This window comes from Callospermophilus lateralis, chromosome 15 (genome assembly GCF_048772815.1).
Source record: "Callospermophilus lateralis isolate mCalLat2 chromosome 15, mCalLat2.hap1, whole genome shotgun sequence".
Lineage (NCBI taxonomy): Eukaryota > Metazoa > Chordata > Mammalia > Rodentia > Sciuridae > Callospermophilus > Callospermophilus lateralis.
This window is the reverse complement of record NC_135319.1, coordinates 75,272,353-75,290,583: the sequence shown is the minus strand read 5'-3', so window position 1 is coordinate 75,290,583 and position 18,231 is coordinate 75,272,353. Positions and strand designations below refer to the sequence as shown.

The 18,231-nt window shown below is 34.4% G+C and overlaps 1 protein-coding gene across 7 annotated transcripts in view; it reads right to left on the bottom strand.

Annotated features, from left to right (window-relative positions):
• Add3 (adducin 3) overlaps positions 1–18,231 on the bottom strand; it is a 114,630-nt gene that overhangs the window by 65,548 nt on the left and 30,851 nt on the right. The window contains exon 2 of one of the 7 annotated variants that reach the window (XM_076835042.1): positions 17,344–17,376. The exons of the other annotated variants lie outside the window; for them this stretch is intronic. The gene's annotated coding sequence lies outside the window, so the exon portion shown is untranslated. The remainder of the gene's footprint in view (positions 1–17,343; positions 17,377–18,231) is intronic. 7 annotated transcript variants of the gene reach the window in all.

The window sequence follows — 18,231 nt, the reverse complement described above, 5'->3', positions numbered from 1 at the left end:
CATCCCCAGCCCCCAACTTCAACTTTAAATCTGGCACCTTATAGAAGTAATTCTCAATGGCTGGGTTTTTAAAATTTACTCCAAGATAAGCAGGACTTGACTCCTGTGAGCTCTAAGTTGCCAAGTCATTAATCTGAAAAAGCTCTTGGCCCCTTTTAAACTGATTCCTGCTGGCCCAATATATGATATTTTAAATAAAAAGAGGAGGGTGAAGGGAGAAGAAGGCCCAAAGTAGTACCTTTGGAACTGCAGTTAAATTTTAAGCTCAGTGTTGAGCACCTACTTATTCAATATGTGAGAAGCCCTGAGTTGGACCCCACTCCCCCACACACAAACAAAATGAAGAACCAAAAAACAAACTAAACTATGAAAAGTAAACAACAAACCTGTGGAGAGGAAGTAATCAATATAATTTACTACTACATTTTTCAATCGCGTAGCTAGAAACCACAAGTAGTATTTTGGGAAGGAAGGTTTTCTGCCAAAAGCAAATTACTTCAATTTCAAGTTTAACAGTGATTAAATTACCTTTCTATACTCTTAGAAATGAAAGTTGGAAAAAAGTGAGGTATTTCAAGCTAGATAGCTGACTATCAAACTTGTTCTTCTAAAGCTTTAATACTTTCCTACAAGAATTGGAAAAGGGACACTATACACTCATCAAGTGTTTGCTTTTGCCAGGACACAAAAGTCAAGATGTACCTGATAAAACAAAAGCAAGCAGTGCACCTACACTGGTGTTTTAAACACAGAACAGAACAACCAGTTGTTGCTTTAACACTTTGGTTCGTTAGTTCGAAAACAAACTATGTAGCTAGGGCTCAAAAGAGGAATCTAAACATGTAAACTTCCCTCAGTATAAAGTCATTATATAGATAATACTATTAATAAGAAAAATTCACAGAACTACTCTTATTTCAGTAATTTCCAAATTTTCTAGATACTTTATATACTATATACTTTTATATCTCAAAGCAATATAAACAATTTAAAACTTATAAAAATATTTCTAAATCAGTCAATAATTAGAAACCATGTTTTATTCTAGTCAGAGGTTGTGGGGGTAGGTTGAAAGTGGATTCTTTATATCTATAAGATAGAGGGTTGATTCAGAGACTCCCATATAAAGCCAGAATCCTAAAGGTTGATACCATCAGTTAAAGGTAGACAAAAACAATCTGTTCACTAGCAGAAGGAATTAATAAAACCCAAAATCAAATAGCCTAATCTATTTTTTCCAGAATGCTGAGTGGAAAAAGAAAGTCTCCTCTGAGAATGTGTAAAACAGGCCTACTCCAATAGGATCTGAACTTTAAATTAACACACCAGATGATCTAGAAAAGGGCAAGCCAAGAAAGGAAAATGAAGTGGTCTTAGTTTGGTAGCAATCTGAGACACCTGGCAAAAGGAACCATAAATTCTATCTGGAGAAAGGTGCCCTCAAAATAGATTTGTCTGGGCTGGGAATATAGCCCAGAGGTACAGCACTTGCCTAGCATGTGTAAGGCCATGGGTTCTATGCCCAGCAAACCTCCAAACAAACAAAAACAGACTGCCTAAAGATTCCCACAGATAAAATCTTGCCAACTTCAAAATTTAGAATTACAAAGCATTTAACTAAACACATCACCTTAAATAAAAGACAGAAGAAACAACAGAGGACAAAATTTATCACCCCACTCAAAACAACAACAAAACTGCAGGCAATGGAAAAACTAAACAGAATATAAAATAAGTATTACAGATCCTGAAGAAAGAAAAGAATGGAGAGTTCTTCTTTCAAGGAGATCATGGCTAGAAATGTTTCAGAGCTGTCCGGAGACAGATCACCTATAAAGGACTAACAATTAGACATGTAGTAGATTGCAAAAGAAAAGTAATAAAAGCAAGAAGGCAGAAATCTTTTCAAAGTGCTAGAAGATAGGCGCCAGTCTAGAAACCTATATTTGTCAAAAATAAGTGTTTTGTGAACTCACTAAAGAAATTAAATGGGTGGGGGCTAGGGATGTAGCTCAGGTGACAGAGTTTGCTCAGCATGTACAAGTCCCTGTCAAAGGACTGTCCAGAATATATATTTAAAATTACTGGGCTGGGGATGTGGCTCAAGCGGTAGCGCGCTCACCTGGCATGCATGCGGCCCGGGTTCGATCCTCAGCACCACATACAAACAAAGATGTTGTGTCTGCCAATAACTAAAAAATAAATATTAAAAACTTCTCTCTCTCTCTCTCTCACTCTCTCTTTAAAAAAAAATTACTAAAATCAATAATCAAAAATTACAAAAAACTAATATTTCCTATTAGTAAAAGATATGAACAAACACTTTGCAAGAGAATAGCCAAGTGACCAATAAATACACAAAGAAGTGCCCATGATTGTAATCATCAGGGAAATACAAATTAAAACCACAATGATACTGCTATCTACTTAACAGTAAGGCTAAAATGAAAACAAAAGCTAAACCAAAAACTGTTAATACCATGTATTGACAAGGATGTGGAACATCCAGGATTCCAACACCACAAGTCAGTGTGTCAACTGGCGCACTCTGGAGAACTGTCTTGACATTATCTCAAAGGTTGGAGACACATGCCCACTCCTCTCTACGATATACCTAAAAGAGGGGCACATAAGTAAACACCCCCCAAAAAAATATGCAAAAATGTTCACAGCAAAATTATTTTTAATGGAACCAAACTGGAAACAATCTGAATGGACATCATCAAAATGGATGAATTATTTTATGTTCATAAATTAGAATATAGACAACAAGAATGAACTATTGTAAACCGTAAAAACCTTACAGAAAAAAAATACTGAGCAAAAAAAAATCAGTACTGAAGAGTAGATATTGAATTCCCTCAATATAAATTCAGAACCAGGCAATATTACCCTATGATAATACATCCCAATTATGGCTACCCTGTGGGGTTGGAGAAGTACCTGAGAAGATACAACAGGATGTTTCTGGTATTCTGCTTCTTGACCTTGGTGAGGTTATACAGGGTGTTCACTTTGTAAATATTCATCAACCTGTACTTTATGATCTCTGCACTTCTCTACATGTATGTTAAACTTTCATTTAAAGGTTTAACTGAAAAATTTACAATCACTTTGTTGCTGTAACTTTTTTTTTGGTACTGGGGACTGAACGCAGAACCCAGCATGCTAGGCAAGCCTCTACCACTGAGTACAGCAGAAACTTATAACTGGATAGCATCTTTTCTGTTAAATGGTTTAATTGTGCAACTCACAGTTAAGTACTTTCTCACAAAATCCAAATGACTTACATAATACAAGCTCTTATAAGAAACAATCTAAGCTCTCTTACATAAATTGTATATTTCCTTCAAAAATAAAACCAAGTAATGATCCATATAATTTTAATTACTCAGCATGGAACCATAATTTTTTTTTAAAGAGAGAGAAAGAGAGAGAGAGAGAGAGAGAGAGAGAGAGAGAATTTTGAATATTTATTTTTTAGTTATCGGTGGATACAACATCTTTGCGGTGCTGAGGATCAAACCTGGGCCGCACGCATGCCAGGAGAGTGCGGTACCGCTTGAGCCACATCCCCAGCCCATGGAAGCATAATTAATTAAGAGATTCTCAGAATTTAGTTCTCAAATTAGTATACTACCTACTCCACTTCTCCACATCAATAATACAAGAAATGGGGGCTGGGGCTATAGCTCAGTGGCGGAGCTCTTACCTCATGTGTTTGAGGTACTGTGCTCCATCCTGAGCACCACATAAAAATAAATTTAAAAAAATAATAAAGGTACCGTGTCCATCTACAACTAAAAATATTCAAAAAAAAAAATAATACATTGAATGGATTAAAATGTATAGTATAGCTTAAATTATCACAATATTCAAGCATGGTGTCTGTCCAACTATATTCTATTTTCTGGATTCAACAGTTTTTCCCTGTCTCTGGATCCTGATACCATTTTTTTTTTTTTCAGTGATTAGAAACATTTCCAATACATTCACAAAACATCGACACCTAAATCAGGTCTCAGTCATTTCTTAAAAATGCACTGTACAAGACTGTATTATGTAAAAAGAAAACAAAAGAACTGAATGTATCTCCTAACCCATAGCCAATAATCAGGAATTCTCCCCCACCCTCTGCCCTCATTCCATTCTCTCTGCTGAGCTGAGACTGAAATTCTGTTCAATATTAACATATTTCAGTGTTCTACAACTTTGCCCTGCTGTAAGAGAATATTCTGAGTAACAGTAACTTCATGTTCATATTATCCTTCTTTGGCTTCATGCTGTTTTATCCTATAGTCTAAGAATGCGATATGGAAATATATCAGCTGGAAGAATGCTACTTTCTGATATGTTAATGAAGAACAAAGGTTGGGAGGAAGTTCCCAGGGAAAACAGCAGCTTTGGTCTCATTCATTAACTTATTATCATTGAGCACCATCAAAAACAAACAAACAAAAACTGTGGATATACTCCATTCTTTCAAATATCAAGGGCAATTTTTTTGTTTTGGTACTGGGGATTAAACTCAGGGGTACTCAAACACTGAGCTACATCCCCAGCCCTATTTAGTATTTTATTTAGAGACAGGATCTCATTGAGTTGCATAGCACCTCACTATTGCTGAGGCTGGCTTTGAACTTACAATCTTCCTGCCTCAGTCTCCCAAGCCACTGTACCCAGCAGGGTTTGTATTCTGAAGAGTATAAAAAAAATCTAGGAGTTCTAGTTCAGATTCTCTTAGCATGATTTTGGCTAAGTTCCTGAGTCTTATGGGGACTTAGTTTTCTCAATTCAAAATGAGAGGATTGAATTAAATGTCCCTGAAGATTTTACGAAATGCTAACATTCTATGAGTCTAGTAAAGAATGTATTTCAAACTAGAAATTTACATGAATGATGATAAAGAACACAGCAACACAGCAACACAACAGAAAAAGCAAACAGTTAATCATTCATTAGCCTGTCAATTTGTTAGGAAAGGTGGACTCTGTGTAAAGGGATATTCCTTAATCTTCTGTAAACATGTGGATTTCATCTGCATTATTTCAGCATTTATGTGTGCTGTAGAAAGAGTTTACTCTTTGTGAAGTACAGTACCTATTTGCTTTACTCCTTATGAAAATAGTTCTTGAAAAATGTTTTCTATATTCCCAAAGGAAAGCTAATGCCAGCCAATCCTCTCAGACTTCAAAATCAAGAAGGAAAAACACCACAGATAATCCTTTTCTAGTCTGCTTTATATGAATACCAGTGAGTGTCACTGAATAAGCCTCCTAGGAGGCATCAGCATTACTTGCAGCTACCCTGTCTGTAGTTTGTGGCTGTACGGGATGGGCCTCATGGAACAATGTGGCCTCGACATCCTTCTAAATCGAACAGATCAAATGGCTTACATACTTTTCATCTTTCATATTATACAGGTCTCTGGAAACACCAGGAACAATGAGAGAGGCAACTGGTTTTTGTCCTAGCAGTGAGCTCAGGCTCAGTGAACACCAAATACAGCTGAAAGGACCTTAAAGGTCAACTAGTCCAAATCTTTCTTTCACTTGTGAGAATTCAGAGATGCCCAAGGTCACTACCTAAGGTCACACAGAATGAACATCTCCTGATAAGTACTCTTCCACTCTACCAAAAATACAAAACAAAAAACCAAAAAACAAAAACAAAACCCTGCATCTTAGCAAAGAATGCTCAAATTAGAATTTGCCCTCCTATGGAGCATGTTAAATATTCCATTTCACCTGAGATACTGAAAAACATTACCAAGCTGCTTATGGGTCCAAACATCGAGAAATAAATTTGTGTTGATGTGAACAATCTAATGGCCTATCGGGCTTCATTAAACACTGGAGAACAAAAATCCCAAAGAAGGAAGTAATTAATATTTTTATAGTGGCAATCAAAGAGTTTTAGGGTGATGAGATAAAAAATATCCTGAAGTTGTTCTGAACCTCTGAGAAAGAATAAATGGTATGAGGGTTATAAAGCATTTGATTCTTTATAAATGAACTGTATGGTCTGTAAAAGGAACAGGAAAATAGCTTCAATTATAGCACCAGCCTAAAATATCCAAGTGCTCTTGGGACATTCTTTTAAAAATTTATTCAGGGAGGTTTCTAGTTGTCATTCAGTTTTTCCAACACGTATACCCCACATTTAATTCACCCTGACTACAACCTAGTATTTAGCTATTGTTCACATTCTCATCTGGGCATATATCCAACTTCTTGCTCCAAGAAACACTGGAATAAACTTTAATATATTAGGAAATTTGAAAAACTAAATGAAAGGAGGGAAAGCAAATACATTTTCACATAAAGTACAGGATACAGCTGTGATCTGTCAAGCTTACAGGACTATCTGTTTAGCTAACAGCAAAGTTAAAGGACTAGCTCCTTAGCTGAACAGGAAGTAGCTTACTAAAAAACAGAAATGTTCCCAAGCCTCAACTCTATTCCCTCCACTTTGCATTCCCAGCACACACTTACCCTTTGACCAGGCCTATGTAATATACCCATCAAAATCTCCTTGATCAAGTATCAGCAAGTCTTTGGATGACAGGTATTTTGGTAGTCCACCTAAAAACCTTTAATCATGCTAGCAATTGCCCCCCCACCAAAAAAAAAAATCATGCAGGACTAATGTATTGGTTGCACTATTCTGAATAAACAGATAGCAGTAAGAATGATAAAACCAGTGCTGGCTTTTAAGAAACACAAACTTATGTAGATGATTCTCAGTTTCATATTCTGAAAGTTGTTTCCATGGCATCAAAATAAAAAATATATATATAGGAATTTCTTTTGTTATCCTTCACAGAATACTGTGTGTGCTCACACACAAGGCACCTAACCCAGGACCAAGGCAATGGAGGAAGAAAGGGAGCTCTAAATAATGGAATATAAAATGCGATTTATAAATTCAATGTAACTTCCAAATTACATTTAAAATAAGTCAATCAAGCAAAGCAGCAGTGAGACAGCCATCATAGGCACTGCGAGTAACATGTCCAAAAGCAATGGTATATTTTGGGACCAATGATAACTGAACAGTAAGTAGTATGACAGATCTTTCCTATAGCTCCACTTCAGAATGGTTTACGATACTGAAAAGAATCAGCTGATGAGAGGTGCCCAGGTCCATCAGCAAGAATTCCTATTCTACACTGTGGTCCTACATATATAAATGAGGCTCAAAACAAAGAAAATAGTGATATGCTCAAATGAGTGTGTTTAGAGAACAGAGGAAGTGGCAAACATTTTAACAAAAAAAAAACACTAAAGAATTACTTTCAAAATAATACTCCTTCCAACACCTTTTCACTTCCCAGCTTATCTTTTAAATCAAAGGAGAGCATACAGTGTTGCCACAATCCTCACAAAGTACTATCACCATGGGTCTAATACACAAAACAGAGCTAACTTGGAAACAGGAAGCCACCATCCCGTCACTTAGAGGGAACATGTAAGAAATGAAAAGATCAGCAATATAGAAAAAGCAACAAAAGAATACAGAGAAGGAACTGGTTCTAAAATTTTGCCTTCTCCCACAGCAGTCTCCACAATTTATAAACAGCTGGGAAATTTTCTTTTCACAAGAAAAGGATGACTTCTTAATTCATATTAAAGTGGAAATGACAAAAACTGACTGTATCACACACAAAAAAGGTGTTTCCTGAAAGAAGGAGACAGAGTACTGCCTTTTTTTCCCCAATAAAACAAAATAACATGCATACAGCAAGCAGGAAAAAAAATCTTTCAAGAAATAAAGGAGAAAATAACTCAATCAAGTAAATGTTGAGTTAGCCTCAGTGGGATAATTATTTTGTCCCAGTGGGTTATCTGTTTCAAGTGCAAATATGCTTAAGGGGAATGAACATATTGCTGCTTGATATTCATGCAGGGATTTTATCTATAGTTTTTTTTAAAAAAGTGAATATTTAGCTTCAGCTTTTTCTTCTCTCTCTCTCTCTCTCTCTCTCATGCACGCACACATGTTTTATCACTGATGCTTGGGGCTGAGGTTGTAGCTCAGTGGCAGAGCACTTGCCTAGCATGTGCGAGGCACTGGGTTTGATCCTTAGCACCACATACAAATTAAAATAAAGGCAGTCAGTCTGTCCATCTATAACTACAAATAAATAAATAAATGAACTGATGCTTAAATGGTTTATTCTGTAAGTAATATTGATTCTTAATAAGCATAATCCTTCATTCAAAAACATATTCTTTGAATACCTACAATTCACCATTGTATGCCTTGGGACAGGGTAGAGAATCACCTCTTTGCTTTCATGCAGCTTTGAAATGAGCAAGTTTTCATAAGCTAGTTTTATTTACTAAGCAGAGAAGTTTTCAAAAAGTAGTGCAAATGAGAACATGAGTAGCTTGAAAAAAAAATCCCAACACCCCAGCTGTATCCAACTCTACTAAAATCAAAATCTTGGATATGATTACTACACTGATCAGTCATGTTTGAGTATCAGAGCATTAATTTCCAACTTTGGGTCTCTGAAGGAATGGGGAACAAAGAATTCTAGAATTGTATCCCTTTGTATTCTCCAAATGCTACCAAATAAAAGAAGGTTCACTGGTGATGCAGGACAATTTTCTTCATGGGAAGGTGGGTCTATTTGTTATCTACCACAGTACCTCTTTTTGTTCCTACCCCAGTCAAAGATAATCTCTGCAGAGGGGGCCATTAAGCTTGCCGTTTTTGCTTCTCACTTAGACATCTGGGATGTATGTACAAAGTAAGGACAGAACAATAATCTTGGGATATGCCAGCAAACATGAAATGTACTGAGGTGGTGTTCCCCGCTCCCCCAGTGTGAGGGATGCAAACTAGGGTCTCATGCATGTTAGGCAAGTTCTCTACCTTAGCTACATCCTCCACCCTTTTTGTTTATTTTACATTGAGACAGGACCTAGCTTAATTGCCTAGATTGGCATTGAACTTGTTATTCTCCTACCTAAGTCTTCCAAGTATCTGGGATTATAGGCATGTGCCACTGCACCCAACTAAGGTGTGCTTCTATGATATAATAATTAAAGTACTAGAAACCTTCAATTTTTTTGTTTATTATTTTTTTAAGTTTTAGGATCACAAAGTCACTTTGATGCCTAAATTAGCAAAAAAGGATTAGACGTCATCATTCAAATACATGCTTAAGAAATATCAAATAATCCCAAATCACAATGTTTTAGTTCTAGTGTAAAGAATACAGATAAAACCATTAGGAAACTACCCAATCTCCAGATAGGCATCATTAATAATGTTGTAGAATTAAAGTGGACAAAAGCCAAAAAGTAAGCAAAAAAGACCTCCCCTCTACCCCCACTCTTTTTGTTTTGGGGGTGCTGGGATTGAATCCAGGGACACTTTATCATTAAACTACATCCCAGTCCTTTTTTTAAAAAATTTTATTTTTGGACAGGGTCTTGCTAAATAAATTTTCAAGGTTTGCCTTGAACTTGTGATCCTCCTACCTTAGCCTTCCAAGTTGATGGGAATATAGGTTGTGCTACCTTGACTGGCAAAAAACAGTCTTTTATAAAGCAAAAGGTAGACCCTTTAAATTCCATGTTTCCATAAAAGTTTATTTAAAAAGCACTTTAAATGAACTAAGGCAAAATGAAACAACTAAATTTTCCTTATAAAAAAAGCACACACTTGTTTTGAAGCAATTCATTAAAAATAAAAGGTTGATTCATATAATTCACGGAATTCTAAAGAGCTCCTGTTCTGGACATGCACAGACCTTTCTGAGTGCCCAATATCTTAAAAATTGCATCTAGAAAGTCTTGTCAATCCCTGTGCTCTTCCAGTTTGCTCTACTCTAAGCTTCTGCCTGTCAGATTTTACTGCCAAACCCTTCAAGTCTGTTGTTGATCCCTTCCTGGTTCTTTTCATCTCTTGGATGAGTGGCAAATATTTCTCAATATTTGTACCATGTGTTGTAATATCCACTATACTAAGTTTTTAGTATACATCTTTTCTCTTTTAAGGGAATATTCTCAATGCTTTAAGGATGTTCCAGGGTCTAATCTTTAATAGCATAGGCCATGATTTTAAACACAACTTAATGAAAAAGTAAATTTATACAAACAGAAACCCCCAAATCCCCACTTATAAGATGGTAGAACCTTCATATAGTATCTTGCTAAACATACATTTAGTATTTTTTAAAAAATATATTTTAGTTGTAGATGAACACACAGTATCTTTTTATTTTATTTTATTTTTTTTTTTTACTTATGGGAATTTATTTATAAAAGTCTATGTAAGACAAAAATATCTATGACTCACAATTATTTGTGATGACAGTTGTCTACGGCCATACCACCCTGAACGCACCCAATCTCGTCTTTTTATTTTTTATGTGGTGCTAAGGATCAAATTCAGTGCCTCACGCATGCGAGGAAAGCGCTTTACCACTGAGCTTCAGCCTCAGCAACCACATTTAGTGTTTTTAAAAATGTAACAATTATATACACATTCAACCCCTGTTACAAATATATACCACCTAGGTTTGGGGGACACTCTGTTTCTATGAACAGATTGATAAAGATCTAATGCAAAAAATCTCTTGGTCAGTAAACAACACTTTCCTGAATCTTTTCAAGAAAAGAATTCTCCAGAGCAAATATTAAGGAAAACTACTGGCAATTAATTTTGGATAAGAAACAACAGTGTAATACATTGAGTGCTAAGAAAGGTTAGCTGCCAAGACTACCCAATTAGAAAAGTATGGAGTGGGGTAGAGAAGAGGAGGCTAAAAAGAGAACTGGGGGTCTGAAGAAGAATATCTGAGTATTACATATTTCTTAAGAAATATACTCATTTCCCCACTTCACCCCTTATCAACAAAAATATCAAAGGACTTTGCAACCAAAGGAAATCATTGGAAATTGTTAATAACCTAGCATTTCCTTATACCACTGACCACAGGAATCCAAACAACCTTCTAATAAAGACCTGGGTCTGGAAAGAACCAAAAATAATTTAATTATAATCCCATCTTCCCACCAGTATAACCACTGCCCAAATAGTTCCTGAAGAGAATAAAGAAAACCAATGAAAAGAAAACATCCTCTGTTTATTCTAGGTGCATGATGTAAGGTTACCTGGAAGAAGGAAGGCTGTTTTACCTCATCATGTTTTACTTGGTAGAGGCTAGGGACAGGGATCTTGGAATTTATATCTGTGCCAGGGTTTCAAAGTCAGTACACTTGGGAATCTATTCAGTGTTGACTAGACAAAAAATTTTGATTTATCTGTTTCCCATTTCTTGGTCAGAGTGAATTAATACTCTAAACCAACAAATTAATTTTTCATTTTCTACTTCAAATCCAGGAATTATTTTGCAAAAAAAAAAAAAAAAAAAAGAAGAAGAAAGAAAGAAAGAAAGAAAGAAAAATTCCATTTCTTCAAGCATAAGAAAAGTATTCTCTTCTAAAAATTTTATCTACTATTGTTTGTGATGAAGGGGTAATCACCTTATTTCAGTTGTGCTTGTCATCTTCAAAATAGTTTTAATTCTGAATAGAATACTCCCCTTTTGGTACAAGGGATTGAACTCAGTGGTGCTTAACCACTGAGCCACATCCCGAGCCTTTCTTATTTTTTATTTTGAGACAGGGTCTAAGGTAATGAGGATTGGCTTTGAACTTCTGATCCTCCTGCCTTAGCCTCCGGAGTCACTGGGATCAGATGTGTGCCACCATGAATGACCCAATATTAAATTATTTTAATCCTTGCTAGCTATCACTTGCACTTTTTTGCTTTTTAATAAAATTGGTCATTAAAGGAACTGATTAGAAAATATACCATTCAATCCAGGAACATAAAAGTTTGCACATGCAAAATGGGAGTATGTATGAAAGTGTGTATGCAATTTATTCACTAACTAAAGACTACCTACATTCATGGATCATCAGAACCCTTTCTGAATTGTCACCTTGAGAATTAAGGTTTCCTGTAATCCTGAGGTAAGACAGAGTAATGCACTCAATTACTTTATTAAAAACACTTAGAATTGTGATGTGATTTTGGATTAATGTCTTTGCAGACTTAAAAAAATCTGTTTGCAATTCAACAGCCTTCAGGTCATAAATTCATATATATGCTACCACAGGCACGATATTAGTCTGCATGTTTAGCTAGGCCAAAATATTTCATAGTGGTTAGCATGGATTTACAATAAATGTTCCATTTTACCATTACTGTCTCTTTCCTTTAAGAAAATTGGCATGATGAGCTTTTATATTATCTCATAAAATAAAACACACTGTGCAAAGAAAGTCTAAATTAGAAAAAGATTACATGGTTTCTTCCATCTGTAGAATGCCTTCTAGTTTACAATGCCTTTTCACAACCATTATTTCATGTTATGTTCAAAGCAACTCTGTAAAATTTACAGTTCTATTACAAGGACTAAGTTCTGCCTGTGGCTTAGAGAAATTAAAGGATTTACTCAAGGATGTAGAGTTAGTAAATGGTGGAGTTAGGATGGGAATCCAAGTCTTCTGATATTGTTAGGCAGATGAGGGGCTAAATATTTTATTCACTTATACTTTCAGATTATCTGTTTTTGTTGGTTTTTTAAATCTAAGCTTTTTAAAATTTTATAATATGAAAAGTCAGGGAAAATAGTTATTAGCACTGTAAATTCATTAAAGGTTTCGAACCTCAGGTAATATTTCCCTGTAACTTGCACTGTGAAATTTGGCAACCCACATTTTCTATCAACTCTGCCAAATATGGAATATTACACTCAATGCGTAGCCCAAAATATGTACATTTTTAAGCAATGTTCAGGAAGAAGTATCACATGTATTATTGCTGAAATTAAGGATAATAGTGATAGTGAGTAGTTTATGAATGATACTGTCTTACAACTATTTTCTTATTTTTACATAATACCATAATAATTCAGAATACCTGGTCAAGAAGTTCAACAATTCAATTATATGTTTGTTTGTTTATATTTTTTGGTGCTGGGGATTGAACCCAGGGCCTTGTGCTTGTGAGACAAGCACTCTACCAACTGAGCTATATCCCTAGCCCCTCAATTAGAAGTTGTTAATACATCTGCCTGGATATTTATCATCACATCATATCCCTGTTTCTTGTCTTCTAATATTTTTTCCAGTTTGATATCATGTCAGTCCAGAACAATTTTAGTAATCCTGTGATAATAACTGCTAATATTATCAGGTACTTTCTGCATGTTAAATATCATGCTAATACTCTACATGGATTTCACACACACAAAAAATTGGTTTTGTCTTAAGGTCTTCTAGTTAGTAGAGTGAAGTTACACTATGAACTTAGGACTTCTAACTACATACAAATAATATTATCTGACAGCACTAAATATTTACTACATCCTTGATTTCTGAAAATATATTATAAAAACAATAAACACTTATATTTATATACCATTCCCCCAAACCATTTATCAGTTATTCTTTTAATGTAATAAACACATTCTTGTTTGAGACTAAAAAAAAAAAACCAAAAACAAACAAACAAACAAAACCAAAACCCTGATATTATATTTACATTATGTCCTACAACTTAAATATTTTAAATTAATGATATATAATGGACATTTATTCTAAATCAGTATACATGATTTTCCATTTCCAGATTTTTTATCATTACCAACTCTGCTATAATTAACATCTCTATACATTTATAACTTGGCATATTTTTTTGGAAATCAAATGTAAATTCCTAGAAATGTAATTGATGGGTCAATTGTAAGCACAATTAATCTCTGACACATATTGACAAATTGCCTACCATAAAACTTGAACTTGTTAACACACACATCGTTAGTATGTACCTTAGAATTAAAGCTTCATCTAAAGTTTCTTTTCTGGGATGTTTGCCTCACTCTTATTTTTGCCTACTAATTAGAAAAGTAATCCTCAAGGAAAATGAATTGGTTGTTCTACTAATTTCCCAGAAAAGATTAGACTATTGATGGTCTGGAAAGGTTCCAATTACTGAGTGTTATTTATAAGCTAAAAACTAAAATATTGTAAGGTGTGGTAACACACGCTTTGTAATCCCTATTCAGAAGGCTGAGTTAAGAAAGATCACAAGTTCAAGGTCAGCTTGGGCCACTTTGGGAGAACCTGTCTCAAAATAATACTGGGTTCAATACTCAGTACTCCTAAATAAAACAAAACAAAAATCAAGTTATAAAAAAAAAAAGTTCATAATTAGAGTATATACTATAACATAAACTTTTGGATATTAGAGCATATGCACTAGATTCTCTAAGTATTTCTAGAAACAAAGACATGAAATTTAACTAAACACATAAGTGACCTTATAGAATACAAACAGTTCTAATAGTAATAATCAAGAAGATGTCTTTGAAAGATGTCTCTGAAAAGTGAAAAGCTATTTCATTATCATTCTCTTATACATGTGCATGCATACCCACTTTATGCCCAAGTAGAAACTGGCATTATTTAAATTCCTCGATTAAAAGTGAATCTGAAAGTATTTTTAATTACTTTTTATTACTACTTAACTAAATGTGAAATGCAGAAAGATCACTATGGTAAATTGTTGAGTTTATTTTTCCCTCTTCTGCTATGATCTTACGCTCTTGGCCATCTGGCTTGTGTTTACTGTACCACTGGGAAGCTATATTTGCTCACTAGCAAAAATAAAAGCTCAATTTTTCCTATTGTATTTGCAGTTATTCCCACGTGCATTTTCTAAACCAGGTTATTTTACCTACCTCACAAAATACTCTTAAAGACCTCATTATTAATACCCAAACTCAACAGAACATGCCATTATCTCCTTAAATTATGGTGTTCCTGCCCTCAATAGTTTCTTCAAGCCATAAGGAAATTCCTCTATTCTACTTCAACTTCTCTGGCAACCCTATCTCTGAATGGGCCTAGTCTCTTTCATTTGAGTCATTTTATTATAATTATATATAATCATTATAATAAAGCTTAATATATATCAATTATATATTTACTTAACAGAATATATATAATTATATATAGCCTCTGAAATTGTTTTCAGGCTTAAAAAGCAAACCATCTATTCAATTATTCATTCATTTATATGTTTGATATAAGCCATGTGTCAAAATAATCAGGGCACACTAGAAAAGCACGGCTCTTAAAACACATATTTCAAAAAATGACTTGGTGAAAATTCCATTCTTGTCTTTAGGATGACGAGGGCTTCATCTCAATAGTCAAGCAACTGTGACTTACTGAACAAGCTTGTAGCTATCACTTCAGAATCACACTGGACTGCAGCATTGCTTGAATACAAACTCAATAAAATAAAACAAACAATAAAACTATCCTGAATTATTATAGTACTTAAGGTATTTTGATTTTCAACTCTATTTTCAATTCATTACTTTATGCTTCATTAGCAGCTACCACTTTTTAAGCACTTATTATGTACAAGGCACCATGCAATGAGAATTACACACATTAATGCTTACCACTAACCTAAGAAGGCAACTATCACTTTCAGGAAAAGAAGGCCTAGAAAGAGTAACTTCTCCAAAGTCACAACATTAAGAAGCATCATTTCAATCTCAAAGTCTTTAACCACTGCTTTTCAAATGATTGATATATTTATGCACATTTTTATAAAAAATTCACTTTAGATGGTATTTCATATTCTTCAAAGCTTGTTCTTGTCTCTAGAATTACATATATGGATAAAAATTTATACAATTTCTTAATACAGTATATACTAGCTCAAAAGAACTAAATAGTAAGAGAGGCTCCTAAAATGTTGTATTCTTTCACCATCAGCACTTTAAATCAAAGTATGTGTGCTAGGAAAGGTATTTGAGGAAAACAATCAACTAGCTCCCTAAACCTTGAATAGTTGATGTTCTTCCTAAGGTCTGAATAGCTTTACAGTGAGATTCCACTGGTAAGACGACTACAGTCAAAATTCATTCCTCACCAAAAGTACAGAGCAATCTTACTGAGATTCAATTGTTACAGTTTGTTGTGTTACAGTTTGGGCCTTAAATGTTTCCCCAAAGGCCCATGTATTAAAGGGTTGGTCCTCAGATTGGCCCTGTCTGGAGGTGGTGGAGATTTTATGAGGTGGAGCCTAGTGGGGAGTATTCTGGTCATGGGGGGTGTGCCCTGAAGGTGACAAACTCTAGCCTCTTCTACTTCTCTCTTTTGCTGTTAGCCATGAGTTAACAGGTCTGTTCCAACACGCATTCCTGTCATGGTGTATTGCCTTGACATAGACCCAAAGCAACAGGACCAATCAATCATGGATTGAAACTTCTAAACTATGAGTCAAAATAAACCTTTTCTCTTTTCAAGTTGATTATCGCAAACATTTGTTACAACAGAAAGGTAACATACTGTGCATAGTTACTAGAATATAAATCTTTTCAATGAGTACAGCACTTTTAGAAATAGCATTTGATAAGATAGTAAAATTTTGAAATTTTAAATCACAGTTCCATTTTGAATGAAAGGTCCTTATTGTTGAATTTCATGGGAAAAAATCTAAAGATTTGTTGCTACTCACTATTGACACATATTACTTCTTTAGTATACAAATTTATTTTGAAGGAGTATATTTATTCTCATCCCCATAATATCACTATCTCTGGAATAAAATTTCTTTAGTGTTACTTATCAGCTAGAGATGTTCGAAGAACATTTTTAATGTTTCAAATGAAGCTCATGGTTACAGAAGGCAGACCTTTATGTTAGGCTAAACAATGAGCTATGAAATGCTTATTTGATTCTGTGTGGTAATTTCTAGATAACAAGTATCAACTAAGTTTGAAGTTCTTAAAACAAAGAAAAAATATAAGATTCTTACTGTTCAAGGACACAGTAGTTTAATAAGTCAGAATATAGAATGATAAATTCTCACGTAAGTTTTCTCATAGGATAGACTTCAACGTTAAAGTCTCATTTATATAAACAAGTTTCCTTTTTTTTCCTACTAAGTATTCAATACATTTTATCATAAAAGTATTTTTTTCTTTGTTTTTTGTTTTGGTACCAGGAATTGAACCCAGGGGAGTGACCCAATAATCCGCATCCCCAGTCCTTTTTTAGTTTTTATTTTGAGACAGGGTCTCACTAAGTTGCTTAAAGCCTCATTAAATTGCTGAGACTGGCCTTGAACTTGTGATCCTCCTGCCCTGGTCTCCCAAACAACTGGGATTACAGGCATGTACCACTATGCCCAGCAGGTATATAATTTCAGACAAAGAACAAAATCATATTGCTTTATCATTATGTAAGTTTTCTCTTAAAAAACACTGTATGGTGAAAAAAGAGGAGTACTTGCAATTATCAGCAGAATTAGATTTGGTTCCCAAGTCTAAGAAGTAAAAAAATCGAAGGAAAAAAATATCAGATAAAATTCAAGTGTCAATAAAGATAACTGTCATTAATATTTTATTAGTGTGTTAATTTTAAACTGATACGTTCTGTGTTATTACAGCATATTTCTTGATTACAAGCAACATTATTTTAATTGAAATGAATTATCTTTTTTGAAAAGATGAGGGTTTTTCATTTTGTAAAATATTCATAGCATAATTTCTCAGCTCACCTAACATATTTCTAAACATCTCCAAGTCACTTGGGCAAGACTGATTTTGACAAAATAAATGAGCCAAACTATTTTTTGTACTGGTCAAGTACCTGAATACCTGGGTTCTTCGCCATCTTGTGGCTGCCTTACTGTCACTACCCTCACTGGTTTGCCTTCCAAAAAGATAGTAAGGAGTTGCAATTAAAATAATGAATGGTTATTTTAACACATTTTTATACAGTTGTACTTCAAATCACCTTATTTTTCTTAATGTGGCCCTAATTTGCCCACAGAATACACAATTATCTTTTAATTATGGCAAACTCTGATATAAATGAAACTACAATAAAATATTCCCAAAGCTTATTTTCAAAATATGAAACTTCCTTTTGCAGCAAATAAAGTCATAAAATTTTAAGAGAAGGCAATTTATTTATTTAGATCAAGAATTTTTTTAACACAGGGTCCCAAAAATCCCAAGAGATACCACAGATAAGTTCAGAAAATTTAATTGAAATCTCTCAAATTAAATTTAAAAATTACCTATGAAGTTTTCTGAGGAGAACAAGTGGCTTCTATCGATTCTCAAAGTAGGTTTGTGATCCCAAAAGAGTTTAAGAAGTGGTCTAACCAGACTGG